A 22,541-nucleotide genomic window follows, 5' to 3' on the forward strand; every position below is an offset into this window, starting at 1 on the left:
GGTGCTGAGCCGAGGGGGCACTGCAATAATGACGAACAACAGAAGGCAAGAGGTGGTGGTGCACACCAAATGTTGGGCTCACACAGGGCATCACTGTAATTGTAAAGCCCAAAGTCCACCACTGCATCAGGCAATTGACAGGTGGGGTTATCCAATCCACCTGCCAAAGTTGGCCTGAGGGACTGGATAAAGAGAAAAGTCTGACCCACCAGGCCAAAAAAGGTTCCCCACTCATTGCTTTAAACATTCCCCCAACAGTCTCACTAGTTGCCTGTGCTTCCTGATCTGAAAAGTCCCATGAGTGGTGTGCTTTCATGGTTCCCCACCCCCACCCCGGAACCCAGGAAGGCTACAGGCTGCAAACCACTAGAGAGATGATTTGAGGAATGCCAGAAAGGTCCCTCACAAATACCCCTCTGCCACAATGAAAGTATGTTAAGCAGGATAAAAAGTCTGCATCACACCTATAAGAATTTCACTCTTCCCTTTGATAATTTTTGAATGCAATTTCTTTTCGCATTAGTTGATTGAGAATGGTTCTGAAAGAAATAAAGGAAGCACATTTTTGGAACAGCACCACTAATGAGAACACTTCTTGAACCTAAATGGAACATCCAGGGATGGCCCACACACTGGGTCCTCAGTCTTTCATAAGTTAAAAATGATATCTGATCAGATGCTCATAGCTGACAGTGGTTACAAGACTGAAGCAGGAGCAAAGTATAGTCTCCATTGTCAAAGACAAGATACAAAGACAAAGAGACAAAGACAACTTAAAGGGCTGGTGGGCTCAGCAGCAGCACAGCAGCATTACTGGGGCAGTCCAGGGTTGGTAACTGAATCATTCATCTGAAGGGGTGGAGGAACAGAATGAGGTGAAAAATAGACTTGAGTGGGTTAGGAAGGCAAAACAAAAGCAAGCAAGAATTAGGGGCAGGCAGAGGGTCTATGGTTTACATGAACAATAGGCTGATCAACCTAGGCAGGCTGTTCTCTGGAAATATCTATCCCCACCTATCATCTGCCTTGGAGACAGAGCATTATCAAGTACCAGTGTTCTGCTGGATTAAAGGTAAGCATTGTTGTCCAAGTGGTATGAGATTCTAGGGATTCCAGGCACTTATCCAAGGTTTGGTTTCCTTGGAATGAGGGATAGCCAAGACTGTGGTGTCTTTAGGATATGTGTTTATTTACCTATATATACAACCTAAGCCTACACTAAAGGGGCTCACAGCACTAACACCCCAAAGGTCTTGCTTCTCTCACAGCCACAGCCTTGGATTCCAGCAGAAATCAAGCCTGTCTCTCCCACTCTGGCTTCTGCCCACTTCTGGCCCTACTTCTGAATTGGAAGTGGCTTAAAAAGTACATCCCCGGCCTTGTAATCAAATGCATCAGAATGCAGCTTCTAATTAATTTCTGGGATGTCTGTTTCCACCCTAAACCTGGTACTGGAGGGGAGTAGTGAAATCTACAGCTGAGGCACCCACCAAGGGCAAGGAATTTCAGTCCAAATCCTGACACTAACTATAACTTGGTCACCATTGCCATTTGGCGGGCCTTTCCCCAGCCCCTTATTAACCCCTTGACCTCTCCTGCTCCCAACTCCAACTTGTTCATTTAAATCAGGGTAGCCAATGTGGTCCCCCTGATATTTGGGACTACAGCTCCTGTCATCCCAGATCACTAGCCACGCTGGCTGGGCTGGAAGAAGTAAATTTCTGGTGTGAACAGGAGGAAGCTCAGCTCCTCTCTAAATTCCATATAAGATGCAGTCACAGAAAGCAACTATTTCCTCTTTAAAGGGGCTTTGACTTTCTCCAGGTTTTAGATTATTCAGAGGCCACCTCCCCCACAAGTCCAGCATGGCATATGAGAAGTCCCACTGCAACAAGGCTCATTACTCTTCAGGATCCGGTCCCTAATTAGGAAGTGGAGAACAGACACGGAGGCAGCGGATGTGCGCGTGTATGCAAATAGTTTTTATAAGTCCCTGCTGAGCTGTTACAAGAAGCCCAGCCAATAACAGCAGCACAGCTACAGCCAGCTGTATTTTATCAAAAAGTTATTTCCTTTTGTAAGGAGAAGGAACCACACGTCAGCTGAATAAGGAGACTCACTGGAACTAGGCCTCGTCCTGGGACCTCTCTGGTTTGCCTTTGGAAGGATGGGTGTAGCCAGGACTTTTGTGGGGGGCAGAACAGATGTGATTGGTCAGTTAGTTAAACATTTATATTGTTTTACTTATTGTTTATCTGGGGTTCAGCTGCCCCCCCCCCCGGCTATTCCCATGCTTGGTTACTTCCTGAGATAGATCTTGCTGGGGGTTGTGACATTGTTTGGGATTGCAAGGACCTCTTCTTGTCACCTCTGATGATGGAGCAGGACTAAATCACTGCTTTTTCTCCAATAGGTTTCCTTGAGGAGGCACAGACCAAACCAAAGGGCGATTACATGGTTGAATTGTAAAATCCAAATGGCCTTCTGTTCCCCAGCTTTTAATATGTGTGGGAGGCACCTTGCACAGCTCCTGTTCTCTTTGGGAAGAATGTCCTGGTGGAGTGAACCCATCCCTGAGCCAGATCTCCGTGTCCTCCCTCTTTTGCCCTTAACACAATGTCTGACCCACCACTTATGGGAGCTTTCCTCGGGGCAAAGAAATCATGGAGATCATAGAGTTGGAAAGGACCCTGAGGATCCTCTAGTCCAACTCCCTACAATCCAGGAATAGGCAGCTGTCCCTTACAGAGATTGAACCTGCAACCTTTCTGTTATCGGCGCCATGCTCTAACTGAGCTATCCAGCTGATGTTATGTCTCTCACTACCACTGCTCCCTGCCCTCCTTTACTGCTTTGGCCTGGCTGGAAAGAGTCCTAAAACTGTGGCAATGCCTCTTGCTTGCCAAGATGGAGAGGTGTGGAAATGTTTGGCTTTTGAATGGCTGGATTGTGTAGCCTGCATACTAGGGTAAGACTTGCTAGGAGCTGGGGGGGGGGGAAGGTAAAGGTAAAGGACCCCTGACAGTTAAGTCCAGTCGCGAACGACTCTGGGGTTGTGGCGCTCATCTCGCTTTACTGGCCAAGGGAGCCGGCGTTTGTCCACAGACAGTTTTTCTGGGTCATGTGGCCAGCATGACTTAGCCACTTCTGGCGAAATCAGAGCAGCGCACGGAAACGCCATCTACCTTCCTGCCATTTACCTATTTATCTGCTTGCACTTTGATGTGCTTTCGAACTGCTAAGTTGGGAGGAGCTGAACCAAACAACGAGAGCTCACCCCGTCCGGGGATTCAAACCACTGACCTTCCAACCGGCAAGCCCAAGGCTCAGTGGTTTACACCACAGTACCATCCACGTCCCTAGGAGCTGGGAAACCAGGGTTCACTCAGCCAGGAGCTTGTTAGGTGATTTGGGGGTCTGTCACAGTCGCTTAGCCTAACCTACCTCACAGGTTTGCTGTGAGGAGACCACCTTGAGTTCCTTAGAGAATAGTTGGAATATAAATTTAATAAAAAGCAAACAAACTTCTGCTTCTGGCCACCAGTGGCACACGGCCCTGACAGGTTGGCCAAAAGAGAATGCAGTCCTCAGACTGAAAAATTTCCCCCACTCTTTAAAATCTGCCCCCAAAGCTGTCACCTTACCATCATGGTAGGAACAGCTCTATTTATCAGTAAACTTGTGGGCTTCACCAAGGGACTTTCCTCTTTTGAAAAATGATGTGTCTTCCTTAGTATGTAATACAGTTTCTGTGTTTTGAAATGAACACACTGGCAGGGCATATAACACTTGGTCAGATGCCAGACGATTAAGCAATTCAAACATTGGCGTACTAGAGATGCTGAGCATCTGAGAGCTTTGCCAGCAAAGAAGTCAAACTGTCTGACTTGGAGGCGTATTATTTTTCACTATGCGAATACACGTCCAGATCATTTGCATCAAATGCTGCCACTCAGAAATTGGCAGCTCTCTCCGCCCTTGAGTCACTGGTTCCTCAGCCCCTTCTTCCACCCCACAATGCAGCTACTGCCACTGCCAGGCAGGCCAGGGAAAGAAGTAGCTCAGTCATCATGTGAAATCGGGCAAGTGGCCAGCATTCACCTGCAGGATGTGGTGATTGTGTAGACCTTGGTCTTATTGTTGAAAGTGCAACAGCAGAGATCATTCAGTATGTAACTTAAAGAGTTAAATTTGTTGTCAGTAAGCCAGCTAACCAAAGGGTGGGTGGATGGGTTATGTGGTGGTATTGCTTAGCATCCAGGCTGGGTGGCATGATATTTACTGAGGTAACACATGCTCTGATTGACTGTGAGGGCGTTTTCCTCTGTATTTTTCTGTTAAATGTCTCCCTGCTATATGTACAAGGCCTGAACTAAGAAAGACAAAAGCTCTCTGTTCCTTTGCCCTCAAATTATACAGTTTTTGGCTTAGTAAAGTGTTATCAGGACATTTGCTTCTAGACTCTGCATTATTTAAGTGACTTTGCTAGCACTTATTGGGGTAACCTTTAGATAGGCAAGCAGATCACTTGTGAAAGTGCCCAATTAACCATTTTGTTCCTCCTGCCCTTGTACTGCCATTCCATGCATCTACTTCTACGTTCCTGATACATTAGCACACACACACAAAGTTTGCTAGTCCTGTTTGAAAAAGAACACTGCATTTGAAACTTACTTCAATAATAGTATCATCATTACTACAGGAATAAAACATGCTTTGCTTCTGCTGCCCTGATGCTAAACATGGGCATGGGAATAAATACCGTTTTATTGTTTTGAAAAAGAGGGGATAATATATATTAAAGTAGAATGAATAAAATTAACATCTGTAACCATGTACATGCCTGGAAATAAACTTTTAAAAATGAAAGAAAGGGTATCATGGTGACTAGCATCAGTCCTGGTGAGCACTTACATGCCCATGCCACCCCTGGTGCTGACATGGGTCCTGTCTGCCACAGCCCCCACCAGCTGTCATGTGATACGTGGTCACTGGAGGCCCCGTTCCAGGGCTGGCCCACCCAGGAGGCAAGGTGAGGTGACTGCCTCAGGTGGCAGGACCCACAGGGGCAGCAGATCCTGATGTGGTTTTTTATTTCCCGCTTATTCACTCACCCCTTCTTCCCTGGAGGGGAGGGGATGCCATTTTGTGGCCCACCTCAAGCACAAAATGGTCTTGGGCAGACCCTGCCCTGTTCCACAGAACATGGCTCTCCCTGCCCTCTGCAGAGGGGGATTTAGGGCAGCATGACTGGTCCCGCTGCGCTGGATGCTGAGCCTAGGGGGGCTGTAACGTGTCACAACTATGACATAGGGAAATGAGCAGAATGGAAAGCAAGAGGGGGGGGGGCAAATTTTGGCATGGTAATTTTGGCCACCGAAATTTGAAAGACCAAAGTCTGCCCCTGTCCTCTGAAATGGAATGGGAAGCTGCACAGGAGCGAGGGTCTTATCAGGCTACTTACACACTACAGTTTAGTGTACATTCCTGGCATACTGTGTGCTGGGTTGTTTTAGCATTGTAGACACAACGTCAATCCCAATCCAGACGTGATCCTGTTTTTTTCAATGAGTTAATATGCTGAATTCCCTCCATGGTCTCCTGAACTGATCTGTTGGTCAGATCCTTCTCTAGAGTAATCCATCAACACCATCACACCATAGCCCTCCCTACCCAATTTTGTGAGATTTCCACTTGCCCAGGGTCTCCTTCCTCACTTAGGGATGTGCAGTAATCTGCAATCTGTGGAGTATAGCATCTAGATCAAGGGAAGTAATAGTGCCACTGTATTCTGCTCTGGTCAGACCTCACCTGGAGTACTGTGTCCAGTTCTGGGCACCACAATTCAAGAAGGACACTGACAAACTGGAACGTGTCCAGAGGAGGGCAACCAAAATGGTCAAAGGCCTGGAAACGATGCCTTATGAGGAACGGCTAAGGGAGCTGGGCATGTTTAGCCTGGAGAAGAGGCGGTTAAGGGGTGATATGATAGCCATGTTCAAATATATAAAAGGATGTCATATAGAGGAGGGAGAAAGGTTGTTCTCTGCTGCTCCAGAGAAGCGGACACGGAGCAATGGATCCAAACTACAAGAAAGAAGATTCCACCTAAACATTAGGAAGAACTTCCTGACAGTAAGAGCTGTTCGACAGTGGAATTTGCTGCCAAGGAGTGTGGTGGAGTCTCCTTTTTTGGAGGTCTTTAAGCAGAGGCTTGACAACCATATGTCAGGAGTGCTCTGATGGTGTTTTCTGCTTGACAGGGGGTTGGACTTGATGGCCCTTGTGGTCTCTTCCAACTCTATGATTCTATGTATCACACACATCAGAATGAAACTCATGTAGAACTTTGCATACAAAGTGGAATAAGTTCTATAGAAAGGATGAGTCAGTTCTAAACAGAAGAAATGTGTTAATACTGAGCATTCGTAACCCAGTTAGTTTCCTGGCAGCGGTGCATAAGTTACAATATATTTTCAGTTATAAGCCTGCTCAGGCGTTCACAAGGTGTTTTAGGCTCACATTGCTGAGAGAGAGGGATGCTTCATGCTGCAGTTTTTGTGTGGTGGCTGGATTTGGTTGCAGGAAGTGTCTCAAAAGGCACCAGAACTAGAAGCTGAGCTGCATCACGAAGGCCAGAGCAGGGTTACGTGGCGAAGTCAAACTATCCATGAGATCAGATAGGCCAAGGGCAAGGCTACTCGCCTGTGGGGAAAAGAGAGGGAGCAGGGCAGGTAGTGTTATGTTATGTTCCTGAGTGCCCCCTGCTCTGAGCTTGAATTCACATAACAATGGCCAAAGTGAATATAAATCAGAGCCTTTCCCCTGTTTCCCCCAGTCTGTTCCTGATGCCTCAATAAAGCCATTAAGGTGAATCACTGCCTTGGGTCTTGCTTGACCCACAGATACTTCACGGGTGACAAGGAGGGGGTGCTAGGCTAGCTTCCACAAGCTGAAACCACTGCTGGGAAACTGTTGCCTCGGCTGAGCTGAATCTCCACTGAGGACTTACTGCTTCAGCTGGCTGGAATCACTGACCACAGCCACAAGGCCGGACCTCATGGCCACGCAGGGCCACATCGGGGAATTTGACCCCACAGTCCCAGGAACATGTGACTCCTACGTCACATGGCTTGAGTTTTTCCTCACAGCCAAACGGGTGACCGACTTCCAACTGAAGCAGACCATGCTATTCAGTGTGTGTGTGTGTGGACCTGTCATGTTTGAGATTGTCCAGGCTTTATGGGCCCTGGCTAAGCTGAGTGAGATGCTGTGCGACACAATAATGGAGAAGCTGAGCTGCACACACTTTGTTCCCCAGCCTTGAGAGATTGCCTGCCAAGATTCGTTGCAATTGAAATTCAATCACATGGAGAGAAATTCCTGATTGTAGGTATTTATGCACCAAATGAAGGAAAATCGGAGTTCTTTAAGAAGCTACGTGAGATTCTGATGGACTATATGGACTATAACATGATCTTGATGGGAGACATGAATGGAGTGGTGTCTACAAATATGGATAAGGCACAGAGACAGGTTGTCACCAAAGATGGCAGACTACCAAAAACCATTTTTGACATGACTGAAAGTATGGACTTAGTTGACATTTGGAGCATGAAGAACCCTCTGGGAAGAGAGGGAACTTTCTTCTCTGAGGCTAAAATGACTTGGACAAGAATTGACCAAAATTGGATAACCAGGGGACTGGTTCCGAAGAACTGCAAAGCGGAGATTTGCCCCAAAACTTGTTCTGACCATAATGCTGTGAAGATGGAAATGAAATTGACGCCAATTGGATCCTTTAGATGGAGGATGAACGATACTCTGTTCAGGAATGAAGAGGTGACTAAGAAGGCCCAAAAAACTCTAAGAGACTATTTTGAGATAAATATGAATACTACAGTGGAAAAAAGAGTAATTTGGGACGCAAGTAAAGCAGTTATGAGAGGATTTCTAATACAACAGAATGTAATTAAGAAGAGAATTCAGAATGAAAAAAAGGACAAAATCCTGGGGAAAATAAAGGAAGGAGAGAAAAAACTGAGAGCAAAACCAAAGTCACAGGAGATTCTGAAAGAGATAAAGTTATACCAAGCACAATATATGAAGTTGACGATTCAGGAAATAGAATGGAAGATCAAACAGATGAGGCAAAAGACATTTGAATCGGCAAATAAGTGTGGGAAATTGTTGGCCTGGCAGATGAAAAAAAGACAAAAACTCAATAGTATTACAAACTTGGAAGTGGAAGGAAAGAATATACAGAACCCAGTGGAGATCAGGAAGTGTTTTCAGAGATACTTCAAACAACTTTATACACAGGAGAAGCAAAAAGAAATGGATATTGATCGATTTTTAAAAATGAATGGACTACGCAAAATCTCGCAGGAAAAACAGCTAATGTTGAATTATAAAATAATGGATCAGGAGGTGGAAGGGGCCATCCAGAACATGCAATTAGGCAAATCTCCAGGACCAGATGGTTTGACTTCAAGATATTACAGATCTTTAAAAGAATGGTTAATACAACCATTGAAGGAAGTCTGCAATGAAATATTGGAAGGAAGACAGGCACCAGAGTCATGGAAGGAAGCTTACATTACACTTATACCGAAAACAGAGACTGATAAGACACAGCTTAAGAACTACCGCCCTATATCGCTGCTTAATGTGGATTACAAAATTTTTGCAGATATTTTGGCTAAAAGATTAAAAAAGGTGTTAGCAGAAGAAATCCATAAAGACCAAGCGGGCTTTCTCCCGGGCAGACATTTGTATGACAATACGAGGAATATAATTAATATTCCAGAAAAACTACAAGTGAATATCAATACTAAAGCAGTCTTGATATTTGTGGATGCAGAGAAAGCCTTTGACAACATTTCTTAGAGTTTTATGAAGAAGAATCTACAGGGGGTGGGGGTAGGACAAGGTTTTGAAAATGGTATAGGTGCAATTTATTCAGAACAAAAGGCAAAATTAATTGTGAACAATGTGATGACAGAAGAGTTTAAGATTGAAAAAGGGACACGACAAGGTTGCCCAATTTCTCCATAGCTTTTTATATCGGTCCTCGAGGTTTTGTTAAACATGATTAGAAAGGACCAGGAGGTTAAAGGTATACAAGTGGGAGCTAAACAGTACAAACTGAAAGCATTTGCTGATTATTTAGTATTGACTTTACAGGAGCCAGAACCTAGCACTAAAAGGGTATTGGAACTGATCCAAGAATTTGGACAGGTTGCAGGTTTCAAGTTGAACAAGATGAAAACCAAAGTTTTAGAGAAAAATTTAACTGTGAATGAGAGAGAGACGTTTCAGGAGGAGACAGGACTAACATTGGTTAAAAAAGTGAAATACTTAGGGGTTAACATGACTGCTAAAAATGTGAATTTATTTAAGGATAATTATGAAAAATGTTGGATTGAAGTGAAAAAGGATTTAGAAGTATGGACTAATTTGAAGTTATCATTGTTAGGCCGAATTGCTGTGATAAAAATGAATGTGCTGCCAAGGATGTTATTTTTGTTTCAAACATTGCAAATTTTGGATAAGATGGATTGTTTCAAGAAGTGGCAGAAGGATATTTCTAGATTTGTTTGGCAGGGCAAGAAGCCTCGAATAAAATTTAAGATACTAACTGATGCTAAAGAAAGAGGTGGATTTGCCCTGCCAGACCTTAAACTTTATTATGAATCAGCCGCTTTTTGCTGGCTGAGAGAATGGCTGCTTCTTGAAAACACTGAAGTGTTGGATTTAGAAGGTTTCAATAATGTATTTGGCTGGCATGCATATTTGTGATATGATAAGGTAAAAGTACATAAAGTGTTTAAAAATCATATTGTTAGAAAAGCATTGTTTAATGTTTGGATAAGATATAAGGATTTGTTAGAAAAGAAAACCCCAAGATGGTTGTCACCACTGGAAGCGAAGGCACAGAAAAAACTCAATATGGAGGCCAAATGGCCGAAATATTGGGAAATTCTGGAACAAGATGGAGACAGAATAAAATTGCAGAGCTTTGAAAAACTGAAAAACAAAGTGCGAGATTGGCTCCATTATTACCAAATAATGGAGGCATACAAAGTGGACAAAAAAGTCGGTTTCCAGGTAGAAAAATCAAAATTGGAAACAGAATTGTTAGACCCAAAAACCAAGAATTTGTCAAGAATGTATAATTTGCTGTTGAAATGGAACACTCAGGATGAAACGGTGAAATCAGCTATGATTAAATGGGCACAAGATGTTGGACATAACAATGATGGATGACTGGGAACAGTTATGGACCACAGGTATGAAATTCACTGCATGTAATGCCCTAAGAGAAAATTTAATGAAAATGATTTATAGGTGGTACATGACACCAGTCAAGCTTGAAAAAATTTACCATTTGCCCAACAATAAATGTTGGAAATATAATGAGACTGAAGGTACATTCTTTCACCTTTGGTGGACATGCCCAAGGATTAAGACATTCTGGGAGATCATAGAAATCATAGAATCATAGAGTTGGAAGAGACCACAAGGGCCATCGAGTCCAACCCCCTGTCAAGCAGGAAACACCATCAGAGCACTCCTGACATATGGTTGTCAAGCCTCTGCTTAAAGACCTCCAAAAAAGGAGACTCCACCACACTCCTTGGCAGCAAATTCCACTGTCGAACAGCTCTTACTGTCAGGAAGTTCTTCCTAATGTTTAGGTGGAATCTTCTTTCTTGTAGTTTGGATCCATTGCTCCGTGTCCGCTTCTCTGGAGCAGCAGAGAACAACCTTTCTCCCTCCTCTATATGACATCCTTTTATATATTTGAACATGGCTATCATATCACCCCTTAACCTCCTCTTCTCCAGGCTAAACATGCCCAGCTCCCTTAGCCGTTCCTCATAAGGCATTGTTTCCAGGCCTTTGATCATTTTGGTTGCCCTCCTCTGCACATGTTCCAGTTTGTCAGTGTCCTTCTTGAACTGTGGTGCCCAGAACTGGACACAGTACTCCAGGTGAGGTCTGACCAGAGCAGAATACAGTGGCACTATTACTTCCCTTGATCTAGATGCTATACTCCTATTGATGCAGCCCAGAATTGCATTGGCTTTTTTAGCTGCTGCGTCACACTGTTGGCTCATGTCAAGTTTGTGGTCAACCAAGACTCCTAGATCCTTTTCACATGTACTGCTCTCAAGCCAGGTGTCACCCATCTTGTATTTGTGCCTCTCATTTTTTTTGCCCAAGTGCAATACTTTACATTTCTCCCTGTTAAAATTCATCTTGTTTGTTTTGGCCCAGTTCTCTAATCTGTCAAGGTCATTTTGAAGTGTGATCCTGTCCTCTGGGGTGTTAGCCACCCCTCCCCAGTTTGGTGTCATCTGCAAATTTTATCAGGATGCCCTTGAGTCCATCATCCAAGTCGTTGATAAAGATGTTGAATAAGACCGGGCCCAAGACAGAACCCTGTAGCACCCCACTAGTCACTCTTCTCCAGGATGAAGAGGAACCATTGATGAGCACCCTTTGGGTTCGGTCAGTCAGCCAGTTACAAATCCACTGAGTGGTAGCATAGTCAAGACCGCATTTTACCAGCTTCTTTACAAGAATATCATGGGGCAACTTGTCAAATGCCTTGCTGAAATCAAGGTAGGCTACATCCACTGCGTTCCCTTCATCTACCAGGCTTGTAATTCTGTCAAAAAACGAGATCAGGTTAGTCTGACATGACTTATTTTTCAGAAATCCATGCTGACTATGATCACAGCATTCCTTTCTAGGTGCTCACAGACTATATTTATAACGAAATGATTTATAACGAAATGAAAAAGGTATTTAAATATACCTTCCTGAAGAAACCAGAGGCCTTTCTCCTGGGCATGGTCGGCCATTTGGTGCTAAAGAAGGACAGAACTTTTTTTATGTATGCAACAACAGCAGCAAGAATACTCATCGCGAAGTATTGGAAGACACAAGATTTACCCACCCGGGAAGGATGGCAGATGAAGTTGATGGGCTATATGGAATTGGCGGAAATGACTGGCAGAATCCGAGACCAGGGAAAAGAGTCGGTGGAAGAAGACTGGAAAAAGTTTAAAGACTATTTACAGAAATATTGCAAAATTTATGTATGCTAGAAGAATGTTGGAATGAAGTGATATGGCTTTAGTAGAAATGTTATGAGGAATTAAGTATAAATAGATTAATAGAGTATTAAAGGAAAAATAAGGTTAAAATGTGTTAAGATAATTATAGGATAGAAAACAGGGGAAGATGGAAAGGAATTGCTGAAATAATTAATAGAAGTGGAATACGAAAAGGGAGGTGTGAGGAGGTCGTGGAAATATGTGAAAGAAAATAAGACATTGAATAATTTCTTTTTGATGTGTTTTTAAATTGTTTGTGTTTTGTCTTGTTAATTTAATGTTTTAGCGTTATGTAGTGTTTTTGTATTGTACTGTATTGCTTTTTTCGTGTGTTTTTTCTGTAGTGTTTAAATTGTCGTAAAAGTAATAAATATTATTTAAGAGAGAGAGAGAGAGAGAGAGAGAGAGAGAGAGAGAGAGAGAGAGAGAGATTGCCTGCCAAAACGCCTTCTATAAATGAGACCAGGCCTCAGGTGAAACCATTGGGGCCTTTGTCGCGGCCTTGCAGCAGGCCGCCTGCCACTGCAACTTCAGCAATCTGGAGATAATGTTCCATGGCTGTCTCATGTGTGGCCTGAGGGACAAGAAACTACAGTGGCGCCTTTTTGCCAAGAAGGACCTGACCTTCCAGATTGTCTTAGACAAGGCCCTCATGGCGGAGATAGCTGACAGGATGACAAGAGAGATTCACCAAACAGAAGGCCAAGGCTGTGAACCCAGAGGAGATTGTGGACAGTGAGGAGGTCCTGAGACTGCGCCTCAGCTCGTCCAAGTGTTTTGGCCAACTGAAAAGTGCCAGGGGGATTTGCACCAGTTGCAGAGGCCCACATGAATGCCAGTAATGCTGTTTCCATGACGCTCAGTGCCGAGCATGTGGGAAGACTGGCCATATTGCACACCCCTGCTGGGCAAAGGAGCAGTGGAACACCCCCGGAGTCCAATGTTAGGGTCTGGGGAGGGTTGCGGTACCCCACATGCAGAAGAATGCCACGCCATCTCGAAGTGTGCCTGCACACAGGAGCCAGCTGCCATGTTTATCCAGAGCGTGCAGCAGCCTACTCGAAGATATACTGAAGGGCCTCCTTGGTGTCATTCCATCTTTTAAAGACCTCGTCATCGCGGGGGTGGGGGTGGCAGGAGTCCCAAGGCAGAGCTTGTGGGCCATCTTCAAGAGGTCTTCTGCCATTTGCAAGACACCGGCCTAAAGGTGAAGAAATAAAAGTGCTGAGGAACCCAAGTTCCTCGGGTTCCTGATTGATGCTGACAGCATCCACCCCACACCAGCAAAGGTTGAGGCCACCCAGAGCACTCCACTGCCACATGCCAAGCAAGAATTGCCATCCTTCTTGGGCCTGTGGAACTTCTACCATTCCTTTCTTCCGCATAAGGCAGCAAATGTGGAGCGGCTACACCAGTTCTTGGACAAGAGAGTTCCTTGGATCTGTGGCCCACTCGGGACACTGCTTTCAATGCTGTCAAAAACCTGCTCTCCTCTGACAGAGTCCTTACCCATTTCAATGAGACTAAGCCTGTTGTGCTTGCCTGTGACGCCTCCCATATGGGATCAGGGCAGTCCTCAGCCACTAACAACCAGATGGGGGGGAGGCCTCCATTGCATTCTACTCCAGGACCTTGTCGTCAATGGAATGCAATTGCACCCAGATCAACAAGGAGGCCCTGGCTGTCGAGGCAGGATTAAGAATTTCCATCCACAATTGTGACTGACCACAAGCCTCTGCTGGGCCTCTTTGCTCTTGATCATCAGATCCCCAGATCCTGTCCCCAAAGATGCTGCAGTGGTCCATCTTTCTCAATGCATATGACTATGTGCTCAGGGACGCGGACTTAGAAAAAATATTGGGGGGGGCCCGGGAAAGCTCATGAATAATAAATAAGCTCATGAATATGCAAATAAAGTGGCTCCGGCCCTAAATAGGGCAAGCCACGCCCCCCCAGCCAGCCAATTGGCTGGCTGGGAGGTGTGGCCAGTCGGGATTCCCCTGTTCTCGCCGGATTTCCGGCAGTGCCTCCGATTAGGGCGCGCGGCTGGCTGGCTGGCGAAGGAGCAGGTGAGGAGGAGGCGGGGGACGGCGGCGGCGCTCTGCTGGAAGGGCGCCCGCCCGAGATTATTGGGGGGGCTGAGCCCCCCCAAAAAAATTTTTGAGGGGGCTCGAGCCCCCTCAAGCCCCATGGAGTCGGCGCCTATGTATGTGCTGCACCACCGTCTCAGAAAGAGCCTGGGCCACACAGATGCCCTTAGCTGCCTGCCATTGCCAGGCATTAAAGCTGACCTGTCCCCAGCCCACAGCATAATGCTTCTGGAGACTCTGCCTCAGCCCCCACTCCGTGCCACAGACATTGCCATGCACTCGGCGAAGCATCGCACCCTCTCCTGCGTCCTCCACTCTGTGTGGAGGGAGTGCCACAGATGTTGGGGCCCCTCAATGCAGAATTCTCCCCATTCAACTTCTGGTGTCATGGGCTGGGCAGAGAAGCAGTAGTGGTGGAGACCGCCTCCCCATCCTGACCCTTCCTGGGAGGAAGAGGAAGACAGTATAGATTTACAACAGAGGTTTGCAGGAAGTCACAGCTCAGAGGCAGATGAGGGGGAAAGTTGGAAAATAATGGGAGAGGAGGAGCAGGCAGAGCCAGAGCAGCAGCTGGCAGACACGTTGACACTAGAAAGCATTCCAGACCCACCATCTCCCAGAACCCAGCGAGCTTAAAAGTAGAAGAGCAAAGAGCTTGAAGACAGATGGCACTGTAATAAACTAATCAAGGACTATAATAAACTTTTCATTGTCTTTATACTTCCCTGGGCAACCACTGACAGCACTCTGGCACCTGGCAACACAAATTGTCAGTCCACAAGGGATGCCTGATGTGGGGAATCTTTGTTGTGATCCCTGCTAAGCTGTGGACCAGAGTGCTGGAGGCTCTGCATGTGAGTCACCCAGGCATCGTCCATACGAAAGCTCTGGCCAGGAGCTACATGTGATGGCCAGGCATTGATGGGGCAGTGGAAGAGTGGGTCCTGCGCTGCCAGATCTGCCAAGTGTCCCAACTGGCCGTACCCCAGGCTCCGATCCAGCAGTGGGAGATGACGTGCACACTGTGGTCAAGACTCCACATCAATTTTGCTTTTAGACTGAAAATAGACTACATTAGGATTGTAAACTGCCCCCTGCCCCACTATCTGTTTGTCATTTCCTCCAATGTTTTCTGCCTTGTAGCAAACAGTCACTCTTATTTACACTTAAAGGAAATGTAAAACGATGCACATTGATGGAAAAAAATGTTTCTACTAAATTTCCCATGTACTTGCAGTGACTGACCAGAAAGAAGACCTAGGGGCCATTTTGGATTGCCTGAGGAAGATGGTGACCCAGTGTGCCGCAGCTGTGAAAAGGGCTAGGGATTACAGTGGTACCTTGGTTCTCAAACGTAATCCGTTCTGGAAGTCTGTTCTGAAACCAAAGCGTTCCAAAACCAAGGCACGCTTTCCCATAGAAAGTAATGCAAAATGGATTAATTCATTCCAGACTCTTAAAAACAACCCCTAAAACAGCAACTTAACATGAATTTTACTATCTAACGAAACCATTGATCCATAAAATGAAAGCAATAAACCAGAAATGTCCAGCTTCAAATAGGCTGCGATCTACTACCCATTACAAAAAAAAACCTGGCAGTGATCTCCCCATTGTCATTGGAGGAACAAGGAGTACGTCCAGGGTGGGTGGGTGGATGGAAGGAGGTGGCTAACTGGACATGGGAGGGGGAGTTGAAGGGGGGAAGCAAAGGGAGGCAAAAGTTCTCTGTCTGAGGAGCCAGGTGACTTCTCTCTCTCTCTCCCCTCCCCAAGCCAGAACTTTCTCTCCGCCTCGTCCTGCGCCCTGCGAGGAGAAGCAGCAGCTGTCCCTGCTGGGGCCGAGCTGCTCAGCATCGCCCCAGGACCCGGAGCCGGAGGAGGGCAGCGGCGGAGGAACGCAGCGCTTGGGGGGCAGCGGCGCCCCTTGCTCGCTTGCTCGCTGCCTCCCCCCCCCTCAGCACCGGGGCTGGCCCGGGACAAGGCACCACGGGGCACCCCTCCCCTTGGCACCATGGCGCCGGATATGCCGAAGACAGCCTTGCTATCAATAGAAAGAAATACCTCCTGGTCTGTCACTTTCAGATTGAAAAGAGGGTCATGACTGTATTGATACTGATAATAGTGGGGAGTGTGGGTGTCTCCAACGGGGGGGATCTGCCGGCAGCGCTCTCTTTCCCCTTTCTTTGGGGCCTCTTCTCGGCGGGGCGTCACGATCCTCCCAGTCTCCCAGCGAGGAGGAGAGAGCGGGGCGGAGGCTTGTAAAGCTCAGCTACCTGCCAGGATGCCGCTCCCCTTTCTTCCCTCAGGAGGTGGGGAGGGAAGATGGGCAAAGCCAGGAGAGCCAACAAGCGCTGCCTGCGCCCACCTGTCAAGGAGCGGGAGAAGCCCCTCAAGCGCAGACCCAGGAAGCATTTATGGGGGGGGGGAGCATGGCCCGACTGAGGACAGGGAAGAGGAGGCAGAGAGGGGGCAGCAAAGGCGCTGGCTCATGTCCTCCACTGCTGCCACTGGCCGCCTTTGCCCCCCCCCCCAACATTGGACCAAATTCTACATTTCCCCACAGACTCAAATTTTAACACCGAAAAAGAGGACCTATCCTGGGGAAGCTGGGCATATGGCAAGCCTAGGAGAAGAGGAAGGCTTTCTTCCCCTGGCACACGCTTAGCCGGCGGAATCCACTTCCTCCAAAGGCTGCGAGGGCGCCAGCTCACAAGAGGAGGAAGACACATTCACAGAGGAGAAGGCTATCCCGGGCCGCCAGCCATGATGCCTGGCTTCTCCCTGCCCGGCCAGAGGTAGTATCAGCTTTGGGGAAAGGCAGGGGGAGAGCGGGCCGTGCAGGCTCCCCATGGACGCCTGGTTGGTAACTGTGAGAAAAGAAGGCGGCGTTAGATGGGCCTTTGACCGGATCCAGCAGCCAGGCTCTACTCTAATTGCCAGGCTCTACTTTATGTCCTACCCAAATTCCCTATATGGATGAAATCTTTCCATAGCTGGCAAGCAATTGCCTAAACCTGAGAAGGGAGGAAAGTACAAAAACAAACACACACTTGCTTTCTTTCCCCTCACTGGTGAGGGGATGGAAATTTAGCAGGCTTTTACTACTTCCCATGCTTGCCAGTTATGCTATTGTGCCTTTGCACTAATCGGCTAGAGCACTGAAAGGCAGGCGCTTTCTGGACAATTAAGGCGAATGCCCCAAGCATCTTTCCCCTCTTATCACCCCATGTGAAAGTGTTTATGACTTATCCCCCCCTTCCCCCCACTAAATGAAAGCTGTAATATACCAGAGAAGGGATTAAGCAGGGCAAGGCAGCCCACCTCAGATGATATGCAGATTTTGACATATCATTAAAATGGATGGGTGTGGCCCTGTGGATGTTTTAGTCAAATGTACTTGTTGGGGCAGAAGGGGAAAGGAGTCCAGCAACATCTGGAGGGCAACTGGTTCCCCATCCCAGGTCTCCTAGCCCAGTGAAAGTTCTGAGATTGATACTTTGTGGTCTATGGGAGATGGGGAATGGTGGCTGAACTAGGAGAAGGATAATTATTTGTGAAATCGCAAGAACTGAGTCTTGAGTTACTGCTGGGCAGCAAGAAGGTATTAATGACCTATTTTGTTTGCATTATTTTACAATTTTGTTTTATCGCTTCACACTGCAGTTTAGCGTGCATTCCCCACTTTGAGAATTTCATACCAAATATGTAAGAAAGGTATATCAAATAGATGGTGGCTCTTGCACTGTGTTTTGTGGCTTCTGTGGTCATCTGTGCACACAGAGTCAAGCAAATCCATTGCAGATGCTGGTCTGCAAAAGAAAAACATGCTTCCCTCACCCCCCCCCAGGCCGCCTGTGGCCTGTGCAGCCGCAGAGGAGACACTGACCCCTCCAGCTTCCCTGGGAATGTTTCTCTTTCGGGTCTAAGCTCTCAGTAGCTCTTGGCCTCACTATGCTGAAGACGGAGGACCTTGTGTCCCCAGTGGGATGAGCTCAGTAAGACAGAGGAGGTGGAGGGCTTGAAAGGAAGACTGGGAAATCTGGCCTGTATTAATAACTCCCCTAACTTCTTTTCAGATCCTGCACCTTTTGATCAAATGGGTGTGCATCTAATTATTCATTACAGCAGAGCTTTCCAGACTTTTCATGTTGGTGACACACTTTTTAGATACGGTTTTAGATATCTAAAAGTTGGTGAACTTTTTGGGGCAAAGTTGTTGAGCTATTTTTAGACATGCAAAAGTTTGTGACACAGTAATTCACTTTTACTAGCAAACCAGGGGTTAAACTTAACCCCTTGAGCCCTAGGAGCAGCACTTTCATGCAATACACCTACACACTGCAGCTGATACACTAATGTGTCACAATACAGAGTTTGGAAACCTCTGCATTACAGTATTGCTGCGTGGTATACTTTACCCTGCCTTCTGTGGCCAGAAAGTAGTGGGAGCAAAGCTGAGGTGACACTGGATTACAAAAGCTCAAGCTCTAATATATTCAAAGGTTAGGTGAAATTTGTTAATTAAAAAAAAAACAACAACTCTGGGTGCATATTTTGGATTCTGGGGTTTTTTAACCAAAAAACGTTCAGGAAAAAATGTAATCATAGGGTGTAACAAAAAAATTCTGAACATCTCAGATTTTGGCCTTAGAACTTAAGTGCTGGCAACATGTTTCAAAATTAATATTGATGGGTCAGGTTGCTGCTGTGGCTGAGGTGCTTCTGCACAGGGTAGGTTGTTGTGTCAAGTATAGTTGTTCCTGAAAAATGCAGATCTGGCCACTGTCACATGTGGTGCTGTGGTCTAAACCACTGAGCCTCTTGGGCTTGCTGATCAGAAGGTCGGAGGTTCGAATCCCCACGATGGGATGAGCTCCTGTTGCTCTGTCCTAGCTCCTGCCAACATAGCAGTTCAAAAGTACGCCAGTGCAAGTAGATAAATAGGTACTGCTGTGGTGGGAAGGTAAACAGTGTCTCCATGCACCAGAAGCAGTTTAGACATGCTGGCCACGAACCAGAAAACTGCCTGTGGACAAACGCTGGCGCCTGAAGTGAGATGAGTCCAGAGTCCAGAGGAGGGCAACCAAAATGGTCAAAGGCCTGGAAACGATGCCTTATGAGGAACGGCTAAGGGAGCTGGGCATGTTTAGCCTGGAGAAGAGGAGGTTAAGGGGTGATATGATAGCCATGTTCAAATATATAAAAGGATGTCACATAGAGGAGGGAGAAAGGTTGTTTTCTGCTGCTCCAGAGAAGCGGACACGGAGCAATGGATCCAAACTACAAGAAAGAAGATTCCACCTAAACATTAGGAAGAACTTCCTGACAGTAAGAGCTGTTCGACAGTGGAATTTGCTGCCAAGGAGTGTGGTGGAGTCTCCTACTTTGGAGGTCTTTAAGCAGAGGCTTGACAACCATATGTCAGGAGTGCTCTGATGGTGTTTCCTGCTTGGCAGGGGGTTGGACTCGATGGCCCTTGTGGTCTCTTCCAACTCTATGATTCTATGATTCTATGATTCTATGAGTGCAGCACCCTATAGTCGAGTTTGACTGGACTTAACCGTCCAGGAGTCCTTTACCTTTACATGAGCTTCCTCACAGTCCAGACCATCAAACTAATGTAAAGTGGTCTACATGAGGCTACCACTGAAGGGAGTGCAGAAACTGTGACTGACTCACAGTGCTGTTGCCCAGCTCTTATTGGCGGCCAGCTACTTGGAGCATGTGATGTCAATATCTGAACTGGTTGTCGAAATGCTTCCAAGCCCAATTAGAAGTGCCGGTGATCACAACCTTTCTAAAGTCCTTCATTGTTTGTTACTTGAAGGACCATTTGCTCCTACATTATCCCACCCACCAATTTAATTGTTGAGAGGCTCTGGCTGTGTACACACAGCAGTTGTTTAAAATGGATTTGATCATCCCATGTGGGCATGTGATTCACACAATGTTGGCCTCACCCAGGTGGCAGCCTGCATTTTCTGACCACTTAATTCAATTTGCCCGCTTTGTGGATAATGCAATAAGAAGGAAAAAAACAGTGTAAAGTAATATGTTACTCAGCCATGGATGTGCTAAAGCGTATTGTGTGGGCATAATTTGCAAAAAAACACAATTCTCTGTGTTATTTTCACTAATATATACATTTTCATTTACACTTTACCATGCTGTGTGAATTTTCATCCACTACATGGCTGGCAAACTGCATTGCAAAATGAGGAGAAGTATGAATTTCAAAGGGTAGCTTTGCTTTTGCCTGTGTATTGTTTCAGAAAGTGCAAATTAGGCAAGAGGGGAGACAGTGGGATGGATATGGGTAATAAGGTTAGATTTGCAATGTTGGAAAAATTAAGCATGTTCACCTTTGTGAACATTTCATTTCTTCCACATCCCTACTTAGCAACAACAGATGTGAAGGTTCTATGTTCAAAAACTCAGTTGTGTAGGTAACATCTTCTGGCAGTGTACCAGGGCACTTGTTGGACCCCAACCCACCCACTTCTAGGTTGGCTGATTTATTTTATTTATTTATTTATTGAATTTATATACTGCCGTATCCCTGGAGGTCTCAGGGTGGTTCACAGAACAAAATAAAAATATAAAACCACATAATATATAATCAAAATAAAAACAACAACCCAATAACCCCCCCCCCAAAAAAACCCCACATTTTAAAAGGGCATAGGATGTCAACCAAATCGACCAAAGGCCTGGTTAAAAAAGAACATTTTTGCTTGGCACCTAAAATATTGAATTCTCTCTTGCTCTCTTCTTTACAACACAAAACACATTTGCCTCTTTATCAGCACTTTGATTCAAATTTGGCTGGGTTGTTAAGGCCGGGTGGGGGAAACTGTGGCCCTCCAGATGTTGGTTAACAACTCCCATCACCCCCGATCATTGGTCCTGTTGGCTAGGGATGGTGGGAGTTGGAGCCTAACAACATCTGAAGAGCCACAGATCCCCAATACCTGTATTATGGGCTAAAAAACAATAGCTTTAGGGTCCAGACTCAGCCCTTGGGTCACTAGTCACCATCCTTGATGGTGGGGTGGAAGAAAGAACAGCTCTGAAGGATTCTGTGGGTGTGAGAGTCAGGAAAAGGGCTTGTTTACGTCAGTTGTGTTGTTACTTTACACCCAAAGGAGCATGGCTTTCCTTTCAACACTACTGCACCATCATCCCCAAGGTTAAATAGGAGTGGCTGGGCTAAGCCTTTGGGAGCAAAGAAAAGTGCTGTTCTCAGCAGGATTCTTGCCTGGATCCCTCTAGGAGATGGGGGTGGGCAGGAGGCCTTTTAACAGTAAAAAAATACCAATCTTGTACAATCATTCTGTCCCCCTCAATGTGAAAGGGCTTGGCTCCCATAGCCCATCAGACAGTGTGTGTGCGCGCACAGGGCCAAAGTGGTGTGTGTGTGTGTGTCTCCCAGCTATTGCTGTATTTCAGCTGCAAATTGATACATGAATATTTCCTTCCCTTCCCTACCCCACAGAAGGATTGGAGGGAATCCAGGAGGCCAGGGGCTGGAACAAAGAAATACACACTGCCCTTTCCTCTTTGCTAGAATGGATTGTTGGAAAAGCAGCAGTAAGATTTGCTCCAGCAAGGCTGGGCAAAGCCTCATAATTTGGACTATGGTCCCATTCCATCCACAACCTAGTGTTAGATGAAATGCTTGGAAATAAAGCCTGGAGTCCCAGAAAGTGGGACAACCGTGAGCTGGAGATTCAAAGAAAACAGCCTTTTCACCACCAGGTCAACCTTTCTCAGCCTGGTGCTGTCCAGATGTTTTGTTGGACTACAACTGCCATCAGCCATAGTCAGTACACCCTTAAGATGAGAGAGCTGCAAATTCCCTTATCTGCCCACTTGGGTACTCTTTGCAATGTGGAAATAGAGGCATTCTTAGGAGTGGGAGGCCCAATGTTGGGGCCCTGCCAAATGCCTGGACTTACCCCTCTTAAGGAGCCGTCCATGGGACTATTCACTAATTGTGACAACTCCTATAAGAAAAAGCAGGTAAGATGTACATAAGGGAAGAGATCTCATGCATTATGGATTTGACGGATCCTAGTGAGTGAAGAGTCCAAAGGGTAGACTGAGCATGAGGGATATCAGTGGCTCCCACAGTAGGAAGGAGAAACCTGTGGCTCTTCTGATCCTGCAGACCTCCAAATCTCATCAGCCCTAGCCATGCAAGGAAAACCATGGGGATTATGGGAAGAGTTACACGTTCTCCATCCTTGATTTATGTATACTCTTCCTTCAAAGTACACTCTTAGCTACTAAGCTGAACCACTTCTTTCATATACAAATGC

The sequence above is a fragment of the Podarcis bocagei genome (assembly GCF_964188305.1).
Source record: "Podarcis bocagei genome assembly, chromosome: 17".
Classification (NCBI taxonomy): Eukaryota; Metazoa; Chordata; class Lepidosauria; order Squamata; family Lacertidae; genus Podarcis; species Podarcis bocagei.